Raw genomic sequence first — 10,751 nt, forward strand, 5'->3', positions numbered from 1 at the left:
AAAAAGCACTCTTGAAACCCAGCCAGTGGCATGGTGGTTATGGTGGCTGGATCCCATATGGCTGATTGTGTGGTTTCGATCCTGAACCCAGCAGCTTGAAAAAACATGCCAGGTGTGTGTACATGTTTGCCCAAAATCCTGAGAGAACAGAGAAGAGATTGTAGTTGGCCATCCTCCCTAGGTGATTTCCCATTCACTCTCTTGTTCTCTCTCTCTCTCTCGTTCTCTCTTTTTTTTTCCTCTCTCTCTCCCTTTCTGTCTCTCTCTCTCTCATGAGCATACATGCCCTATAGCAAGAAAAGAAAAGTCTGTCTACACAGTCCAGCCCCAAAGTCCAAGGGCTGTACACAGACTGCCTTTGGGCTAGGAAAGACTCACCCAATCCCCCTTGGCAGTGGGGCACCAGGCTTGGGACAGGACACGGCCTTCCTTCCCTCGGGATCTCAGCTCTCTTGTCCCCTCTGCTGGGTCCCCTTGTGCAGTGACCATCCTGCACACCCTGTCTCATCAGCCTTTCCAAATAAAACTCACTCCTCTGACCTTTCTCAACCCTTCTCTCTAAGCCTGTAGTCACTGTCCTGGCCGACTCCCAGCCCTCCCCAGACAGCCACATCTTACTAAACAAACAACGAAAGTTACTGAGCTCTACCAAAGTTACCAAACTAAAAAAACTACTCCAGAAAAACAGGGCCCCAAGGCATTTTCTGAAGAAGTGCTGTTTGTTCCTGTAGGGTCCCTCAGCTGCACTCCCACGGTGGAAACAGGCCTTCCTGCACGTACCCCGAGATCCCTGAGTCCCACAGCCTGCCTGGCAGAGGGTGCCAGGGGCAAGAAGCTTCGTGAACAGGATGCTGGCAGTGCCTCCTCCCCCGGGTTTTCAGGAACTGAGAGCCAAATCCAGGCATTGTGAAAGGAAGTCTCATGAGTGGTTGGAGCAGTGAGGGCCCTGGTGGGGGCTTGCTGGCTGGGCACAGAGGACAAGTGACAACCCAGGTGACTCCACCCAGCCTGAGTCTATGAAGGAGAAAGCCGATCAGAACCTCTGTGGAGGAACAGGTGTCAGATAGGCCCTCTCTGAGCTCAGAGTCCCGAGAAGGATGGTCGGGGCCTTTGGCAAGCAACCAAAATGATACAGCTAAGTGACTTTCAACTCGAGTGTGCATCAGAACCACCCAAAGGGCTTGTTAGACCCCAGAGTGCTGGCCCCTCCCAGAAGTCTAGGTAAAGCCTGGGAATTTGTGTCTCTGCCAGTTCCCCAAGAGATCCTGCTTCTGCAGGTCCAGGGACCACCCTGAGAACCGAGCCGCGGGGAGGGAAGACTCAGGGGTCCTTGGGTCTGGAGTGCTCGGAGTGGTGGTCCTGATAGAGAGGAGGGGTTTCTAGCAAGGGAACTGGACAGGGAACTCCCTCCCCGAGCCCGTCTCCTCACCCAGGCCATGAGGGTTGGAGGAGATAACAGCCATGCCAAGTGCTCAGCTGGGAGCCTGGCACAGGGTGAGGACGCGTGCCGGCTGCTAGTCCCACTGCTCCCTGTGATGCTGATAGGGGGCTGCACGAGGGCTGGCCCGTGCCAGACAGAATTGGAGCCAGGGCTCCCTGGAGAGGTTACAGGATAAGGCGAAAGGCAAGAGTCCAGGTCCCGGGGGGGCCTCAGGCCTCCAGAGGCCTCAACATCCTGCATACTGCCTTCTTTCTTTTCTTTTTTTTTTTTTCTTTTAAGTTCATTTATGTATTTCTCCCATGGGAGAAAGAAATAGAGAAGGGCACCCCAACAGGGTCTTCATGATCCAACCCTAGCACCAGCCGACCTAGCTCGGTAAACTCATGGAGGCCCCAGGACGCAGACCCAGGCCCTCTCCCATGTGGATCCCGCTGTGTTACCGCGGTACCACTGCCCGGCCACCAGGAGGCCTCACCTAAAGGGTGGGCAGGGCTAGTGCTGGCAAAGCCACTTCAGCCTGGCTTCTCTGAGCAGCTGGAGATGGGAGGGGAACATCTTCAACCCAGCCTTGCCCTGCTCTGTCCCATGTCCTCCAAGACCAGGAAAAAGACACATCCACCTTCAAGGTACAGGCTCTAGTCCCTAAAGCACAATCTTCTCTATGGCCTTGAATTTAATGTCCCTGCCAGAAAGAGCGAAAGTGGGTCCATCTTTACATCAGCACACCGCCTGCCTTGGGGGAGGTAGATCTGAGCCTGTTGCTTCCTGGCACGTGACCTGCTGCTGCGTCCTGCTGCCTGTGGGAGCCATCTGGATTCCCAGCCTGGCAGTCAAGGCCTCTCCTATCTGGTGCACCAGCCGCCCGTCCCTGCACCCTTTCCCAACATCCACAGCTGCTCCGTGGCCTCATCCCCCACCCTTCGCACGTGTTGCTGCTGCTGCCTAGAACGCCTTCTGCAATCTCCTAGTTGTTTTGCAGGACCTCTTTCTGAGACCGTCAGTGATTCCGGGCCCCCAAGAGGGTGCTATGGCATCAGAATGAGTAACAAACACAGTCAAGGGAATGGCCAACCATCCCCCGGGCATGGGGCTTCCCTCTCTGGCCTGTAAGTTTTTCGTGTTCCTTTCTGGCCACTTGAAAGAAATCAATCAAATAGGAAGTGAGGTGCTTGGCAGGAAGTGGTGAGCTCTGCCTGGAATCTTCCCACCCTTTACTTGGGAGACCTTCAAGCTGTCCAAACTCAGCAGAGGGACAGCGTACCCAGATTCCAAATGACATCTTATGGGAGGCTCAGTTAGAGGTCCCTGGTACCACCATCACCCCTGGGTGATCTGGCTCCACACAGGCCTCTCCAGTCATGTCTGCTCCTTCCTAGTCTCAGCCTATCATTGGTCAGCATTTATCACGGTCTCCTCCTGCTCTGCAGTCATCAGGCTGTTTCTGTGCTCTTGCTTAGACAGTTTGCTTCCTGCTCTGGAACACCTTTTCTTCCCTTGGCCTCTTGGTGAACTCCTACTTATCCTTCAAAACCCTGACCAGAGTTTCCTTCCTCTGGAAATTCAGTGCTGCTCCTCTTACACAGACCCTACCTCTCGTTCCTCTCTCTCACACCTCTACATCACTGATGGACAGTCTCCCTTGTCTCCAAGGTAACGTCTTTCTACACCACTGCTCCCTGGCCTTAGAGACCAATTTGAGGACACAGAGTGCTGTGGTCCAGACGTGAATAATTCCCAGGGTGACAGTGCTGGGAGGAAGGAGCTTTAAGAGATGGTTAGGTCAGGAGAGCTTGCCGTATGAATGGATCGATGCTGTTACCTTGGGAGTGCATTCCTGATAAGGATGAGCTCAGCCTCCTTTTTCTCTCTCTCTCTCTGTCTCTGTCTCTCTCTCCCTCATTTGCTTTCCTTCCTACCTTCCACGTGGGACAGCACAACATGAAGATCTTTACCAGATGCCGTCACCGGGTCCTTGGATTTTCAGCCTCCAGAACCATGACCCAAAGAAACCATTGTTTATAAATTACCCTATGGTAATTTGGTATTTTGTTATAGCAGTGCTAAACAGACTAAGCCAGGAACCTGGTACCAGGAGTGGGGCTGTTGCTGTAACAAATACCTGGAACTGGATGATGGATAGAGGTTGGAAGATTTGGGAAGAGTAGGCTAGAAAAAGCCTACATTGCTGAGAGTCGACTGTTAAAGGTGATTCTGGTGAGGGTTCAGAGGTAGAGGAGAACTGGAGGAAAATCTTCTCACATATTACTTACATGATCATGACCAGAATGCTGGCAGAACTATGGACAGAAGGGCCAGCCCATAGCCTAGTGGTTAAGGAGGCCAGATTCCACTTGGTAGATCACAGTTGGAATCTAAGACCCAGCAGCTTGAAAATTACGCTCTGTGTGTGTGTGTGTGTGTGTGTGTGTGTCTGTGTGTGTCTGTCTGTGTGTGTGTGTGTGTGTGTGTGTGTGTGTTCAAAGGTCCCACCTCCTAACATTGGGAACTATTTCTAACACATGGATGGAGAAATGGAGGAGAGATTATAGTATGACCATACCCTAGGGGGAGAAGGTAGGGGTGTCTTCTCACTCTTTCTCTCTCTCTTGGCAGTTGAAGAGAAAGGAAGAAAGAAGAAAGAGAGGAAGAAAGAAAGAGAGAAAGAGAGAGGGAGAGGGAAAAAGAAAGAAAGAGAGAGAGAGAGAGAAAAATAAGAACGAACAGGAAAGGCCATCCCGACGAAGTCTCAGGAAAGAGGAATCTCTCATTGGGAACTAGAGTGAAGACCATCTTTGCTATGAAGTGGCAGAGAACTTGGTCGAATTGTGTCTGTGCCCTAGTGCTTTGTGGAAGGTGGAATTTTAGAGCGTTGAACTAGGATATCTGGAGGCAGAACTATCTAAGCAGTCAAGCACTCAGGCTGCCCCATGACTACTTCTACCTGCATATAGCAAGAGGGGAGAAGCAAATATTCTTTTTCTCTGTCTCATGTCTCAAGGAAATGAAAATGTCAGCAGGGCCTCACCGTCCACAAGCTCTAGAAAAGAACCCTTCCTCGCCTCTCCCAGATTTGGGTGCTCTTGGCATCCTTCAACGTGGGGCCGTGTCACTCTAGTCTCTGCCTCCTCTTCACATACCCTTTTCTCCTTTTTCAGAATGAGCTAATCTTGAGATCCTTAACTCAATTACATGTGCTAAGCCCTTTTTATCAATAAGATTACATTCGCAGGCTCTAGGGGTTAGAATGTGACTTTTTTTTTTTTTTAAGTTTTTGCCACAGGATGCATGCACCTGCCAGAGTGAGAGGGAAAGTGAGAGCTCACACCCCCCCCACCACCAAGGGCAATGGCCACACTGCGATTCCTTCCCTTCCACGCTCCTCCTGAGATTTTCGGCATGCACACTTAAGTGCTGGGTATGATTTTCAAGCTGCCAGGACTCAAACTGTAGTCAGCCATGTGGGAATCCAGTGCCTTAACCACCATGCTATCTGCTGGCCCTGGACATGCAACACATAAATAGTACACACTCGTATTGATGGGGTGCTTACTACATGCTAGCACCAGGCTATGCACTTTACGTGTATTAGGTCATTTAATCCTCATGACCACCCTCTGAGGGAGGTACTGTTATCGTGCCCACTCACTGGGGAGAAAGGGAGGCTCAGAGAGGTTAAGTGACTCAGGCAAGGAGCAGAGGAGCTGGTATTTGGAGCCAGGTGACTCAGCACCAGGGCTCAGCTCTTCCCAGCTGTCTGGATTCTCTGGGAGCTCTTTGTTCCCTGCAGGGAAAGCAGTGCTGTCTGTCTGCTGTCTCTGATTCAGGGAGGGGTGGGGTTTGGAGGCAGAGAGAGTCAGGACCCCTGGATTTTGTCTCATGTCCAGAGACCTGTGGGAACATCTCTGACTGGGCAAAGTCCACGGGGATGACAGCTGGGGGTCCATTGATCACCCCATAGACCTCTGGGGGAGGCCACCTGCTCCTGCTGGCTTCCCTGTGTGCCTGGGCCCCTTAATTCTTCTCTTCCCAACCTAGAGAGGCCTAGTCCTCTTCAGGCATTCTTCCTCTGGCCCTGGGTTATATTAGCAGAGGTAACAGAGTAGGGAACTGATGCTTAAATCTCACAGCACCCCAGTTAGGCTGGCCTTACTCTTAGTCCCATTGTATAGATTTAGAAACTGAAGTCCAGACCCAGCCATGTGGTGTGCTACTAAGACGCCATGTTCCCCAGGCTCAGACCTCATGAGAGGGCTGGGTTTTATGTCCCCTCCAACCAAAAGCCAGGTGTGGTGGCCTGTACTGTAACCCCAGCAACTCAGGGAGGCTAGTGCAGGAAGACCACAAGTTCATGTGTGGCCTGGGCAGACAGGGCCTAGGGCATATCTTTAAAAAAAAAAAAAAGAAAAAAGAAAAGAAAAGAAAAGAAAAGAAAAGGAAAGGAAAGGAAAGGAAAGGAGAGGAAAGGAAAGGAAAGGAAAGAGAAAAGAAAGAAAGAAGTGGGGAGGCAGCTGGCATGATGGTTAAGGCACAGGACTCCCACATGGCCCACTGCAGTTCATATCCCACATCTGGCATGGGAAAATCACACCAAGCACATGTGCTTACGTGACCAAAATCCCAAAGAGAATGGAGGAGAAGGGATTGCGGCATCCCCCTGGAGGGTGATTTCTCACTTTCCTTCTCACTGTCTCTGTCTTTCTCTGGTGAGCACATGTGCCCTATGGGGGGGGGGCAAGAAACTGAAAAGAAACTGGGGGGGAGGGGAAGGAAGGAGGAAAGAAGAAACAGAAAAAGAAAAATGTTTAAACCAGAAAGGAAGAAAGGAACAAAGTGAGTTTTGGAAAGCAGCCACGTGTACACAGGCAGGATTCCAAGTCAAGTGCCCTCAGTCTGACCCTGCCTCCTCATATTTTCATAAAAATAACATGGTTGTAATGGCCATCGGGTCCAAATGATTACCACATGCAGGCTTCATGCGCCTCACCCCGTTTCCTCCTCAGAGCAACCCAGTAGTAACGCCTATGCTACTATTACCACCTTACCCCGTGAGCTAGGTGCGGTATTGGCCCCATTTTGCAGATAAGGAAAGCCAGTCACACAGCGGGTAAGTGAGTTTCCCAAGGTCTCCAGCTGGTGAGCAGGGGAGCTGGGATCCCTCCCGGGCCAATGAGCTTATGCACCCGTGAGTCTGCAAGAATGTGGAGTCACAACCAAGAGCTCAGGACTCCGTCTCTCCGGGAGAGTTTGCACTATCTTCTATCCTCTCTCTCTCTCTCATTTTTTTTTTTTTTGAGAAGTTTTTGCTACAGGGCGCGTGTGCTTGCCAGAGAGACAAAGAGAGACAGAGAGACAGAAAAACACAAAGTGAAAAATCATCCCCCGGGGGGATGGCCACGCCGCAATCCCTTCTCCTCCATTCTCCTCTCGGGATCTTGGGCACACAGGCACACGCGCCCGGCATGAGTTTAAGCCACCGGGTCCAGGACTTGAACTGCGGTCGACTATATGGGAGTTCAGTGACATAGCCATTATGCTAACTGCTGGTCCCACACTATCTTCTCAAGCCATTGTTCTGCCCATGGCCATGAGGATGCTCCCCTCTATTTTCCTGCCCATTTCTGGGGCCTTGGAGGGCCCGCCCCCGCCACCCATGATCTGTTAGGAAACATCTCTCCAAATGTTCTCTAAGCCCACCCCTCACAATCCTTCTCATTATTATTTTCCAAATGTTGGGGGGGAAAAAAGGCAGGTCAGTGATATCCCAAAACCCCTCTTCTGAACCAAACAAAATTCAGATGTTGTGACGTCCCCAGCTGATGTCCTGTCTGCCACCTAAAACCCCGTATCAGGAAGAGCTCCCTCTTACAATAGAAAACAAAGACGTGTAGGAGGGCTGAGGGGTTAGAGAACCACCGCTCACAGTCACCACACTAGTTAGTGGGTGGGGTTCGAGGAGGAGCAGGTAAGTACCAAGTCTCAGAGTATCTCCCGATACGATGCTCCAAAACGACAGAGAGAAACATAATTCACAGATGAGGGAGAAACCTCACAGGCACCACCTGAACCATGTGATCAAAGTCACACCCGCAGTAACAGGACAAACCAGGATGAGGTGCCTCTTTGATAGAGTGCACTGAGAAAGACAGAACATTACTTCTGGGTTGTTCCTGCCTGCTGTGAGCTAAATCATGTCCCCCCACATTCATATGCTGAAGCCCTAACCCCAGCCCCTCAGAATGGGACTATATTTGGAGGTAGGTCCTTGTAAGAGGTGAATAAGTGAAAGTGAAGTCATTAGTGTATGCCCGATCCAATCCGACTAGTATCCTTGTAAGAAGAGATTTGAACCTGCAAGAGAGACGCCAGGGTCTGTGAGCAGAGGGAAGGCCACACAGAGACACAGGCAGAAGGCGGGCATCTACAAGCCAAAAGACACCAGACTGACTGTCACCTTGATCTTGGACCTTCCAGTCTCCAAAACTGTGAAAAACTGAACATCTGTGGTTTAAGCCACTCAAGCTGTGCAATTTTGTTACAGCAACCTGAGCTGCCAATGTAACCTGAATCTAATCACGTGGAAATACCTGAAGGCCATTCTGTAAAGTGACTGGCTTGTACTCCCCAAAACCCAAGGAAGACAGAGTGCCTGTCCCAGAGGGACAGATGCTGAAGGGACACTTCCTCATTTGTATTGAATCCAACGCTAGGAAGAAATGTTCTCCTTTGCTATAAAAAACGTTATTAGGATAATAGGTGAACTTTGAATAAGGGGTGTTGATTAGAAAATTATGTTTATACTGGGGTTGACAGGTGGCATGGTGGTTAAGGGTGCTGGACTCCCACGTGGCTGACCATGGTTCAAGTCCTGCACCTGGTGGTTTGCTTTCGCTCTTTCCCTCTCTCTCTCTCTCATTCTGTCCCTCTCTGGTCAAATTTAAATTAATTAATTAAATTAAATAATTACTTTAAAAGAGAAAATTATGTTTATACTAATATTGACTTCTGATTTTGATCATTTTACTGTAGTTTTTTTTTTTTTAACTCACACTAGGGTAATGAGGGGTAAAGTGTAATCAATTATGTCTGGACCAACCCTCAAATGGTGTGGATGAAAATGTGTGTGTGTTGTGTGTGTGTGTGTGTGTGTGTTGTATGTGTGTGTGTGTTGCATGTGTGTGTATGTGAGCATACAGAGAGAGATGGCCAGAAAAAATGTAAAATGTTCCCAGTTGACACCTGAGGAGTCTGTGAGAAGGCTAATATGGATATTCTTTTCTGTAAGCCTGAAATTATTTCAAAATAAAAGGTTTAAAACCTCCACAATGCCCATGAGGAAGTCTTCCCCACTAGCTGTTTTCCTCTCTGGAGCCTCTTCTCTCCCCACCCCAGCTCTTCCCTCTCCAGCAGCCCCAGCCAGCTGAAGCTGCTTCTGTCCCTGCTCCTGCCATACTCCCTCTGCCTCGGTCCAATCACTGCCCCCACCCCGCACGGCTCCTGTGTCCGCCAGCTCCTCTGCTTCTGCTCAGGACTCCTATCCTCTGAAACGCTTCCGGTAACCCCACCCCCCCAGGCAAGATGGCCATGCCACAATCCCATCTCCACTCCACGGAAGCCTCTCTCCACTTCGTTCCAGGCATCCACAGGTGAGCTCCTGCAGTCACAGTTCATCCCTGCCGAGCACACCTCATCCCCACCATTATTTATACGCCCGCCATCTGTCTCTCTCCGTCTTCCTCCAACCCTTGGAGGCAAGCCTTATCATCCCCAATTTATAAACGGAAACCAAAGCTCAGAAGAAATGATGCCTCCCGGATGACAGCTAGTAAGAGGCAGGGGCTGGGCCGGGACCAGTTCTCGACGACTACGCTGCACACTCCCCCGCTGCTACAAACCATAAGCACCCAGGTTTCTCAACACCTGCTGCACCCCTACTCATCGCTCGCGGGAACTAGTGCGATAAATGAGGAGGCGACAGTAACTCCCTCAGAGAATGGCTGGGCAGGGGGAGGAGCTACCACAATTAAGGCCTCAGACTGTGCCTGGCACCCAGCGAACTCTGCCCTGGGGCAGAACTGTGGTCCTCTCCTGGGGATTGTCTGTTTGTTTGAGAGATTTTTGCTATAGGGCGTATGGATTCCCCAGAGAAACAGAAAGCAAGATACCACCCCCCAGGGGAGATGGCCATGCCACAATCCCATCTCTTCCATTTCCTCTTGGAATTTTGGACATGCACATACATGTAACCGGCATGAGTTTAGAGGGGCAGGTTCTGGGACTTGAACTGGAATTGTCCATGTGGGAATCTGGCACCTTAATCATTAAGTCACCTGCTGGCCCCATGACCACTGTTTTTAATAGACTTTATTTCTTAGAACTGTTGTAGATTTACAGAAAAACTAAGATAGTACAGAGTACCCATATTCCCGCCCTCAATTTTCCCTATAATTAACATCATAATGATTATGGTGTATTTATTAAAAGTCATGAACAAACATGGGTATATTGTTTTCAACCAAATTCCATTTCCTTGCTTGTACCTAATGTCCTTTTTCTGTTCCATGACCCCATCCAGGATGCCACGTCCCATTTCACCGCTGCCTGTTCTCCTCCTTTTGTATCAGTGACAGCTGTTGCCATAGTCCCTGGCTGACCCTCAGGAGACCCCTGGGAGGCACTGCTAGTCCCTTTGCACACCTGTGAGCTCTCAGGTGCTCAGGGCAGGCATCCCGTCTACCTGTGAAGCAGGCCAGCTAAGGTTTAGCCGGACTGCAGCCATTTTGGAATTAAGAAAGGCCTCTAATGAGAACAATCTGACCAAGTGCTGAGTCATAGGGAGACCTGTTTGAGGCATGGTCAGATGAGAAACCCATGGGTACCTGAAGGACTCAGGATACTTACTCAGCAGAAAGCGATTGACTCTGACTGTAGTGAGAAACTATTTGCACGTGCTTGCATCTTGTACTGAGCCCATGAGCTCTTTGAAACAGTTTGATGGTACTTGGGAATTACCTTCCTATAACTGGTTACAGACAAAAACCCCCTTCTCCAGCCTCTGCCTCTCATTTCGTTGACCGGGAGAAGCAGCAGCCAGACTTAATGGGCAGGTCACACCTGAGCTTGCACTCCACCTGCTAACCAACGGGCCTGCAGCTCCCAGTGGCTCTGAGACCCCTGTAGGCAGGAGGCCCTGGAGAGCCTGCCTGGGCAGGCAGAGAATGCGAGGGGCTTGGTAGGGAGACCGGCACTGTAATGAGCCTCAGGCCTGCAGGGCCACCTCGCAGCCAGGGATCCTGTCCTCCAGCCCACCTGC

The sequence above is a fragment of the Tupaia chinensis genome, unplaced genomic scaffold, assembly GCF_000334495.1.
Source record: "Tupaia chinensis unplaced genomic scaffold, TupChi_1.0 Scaffold147351_1, whole genome shotgun sequence".
NCBI lineage: Eukaryota > Metazoa > Chordata > Mammalia > Scandentia > Tupaiidae > Tupaia > Tupaia belangeri.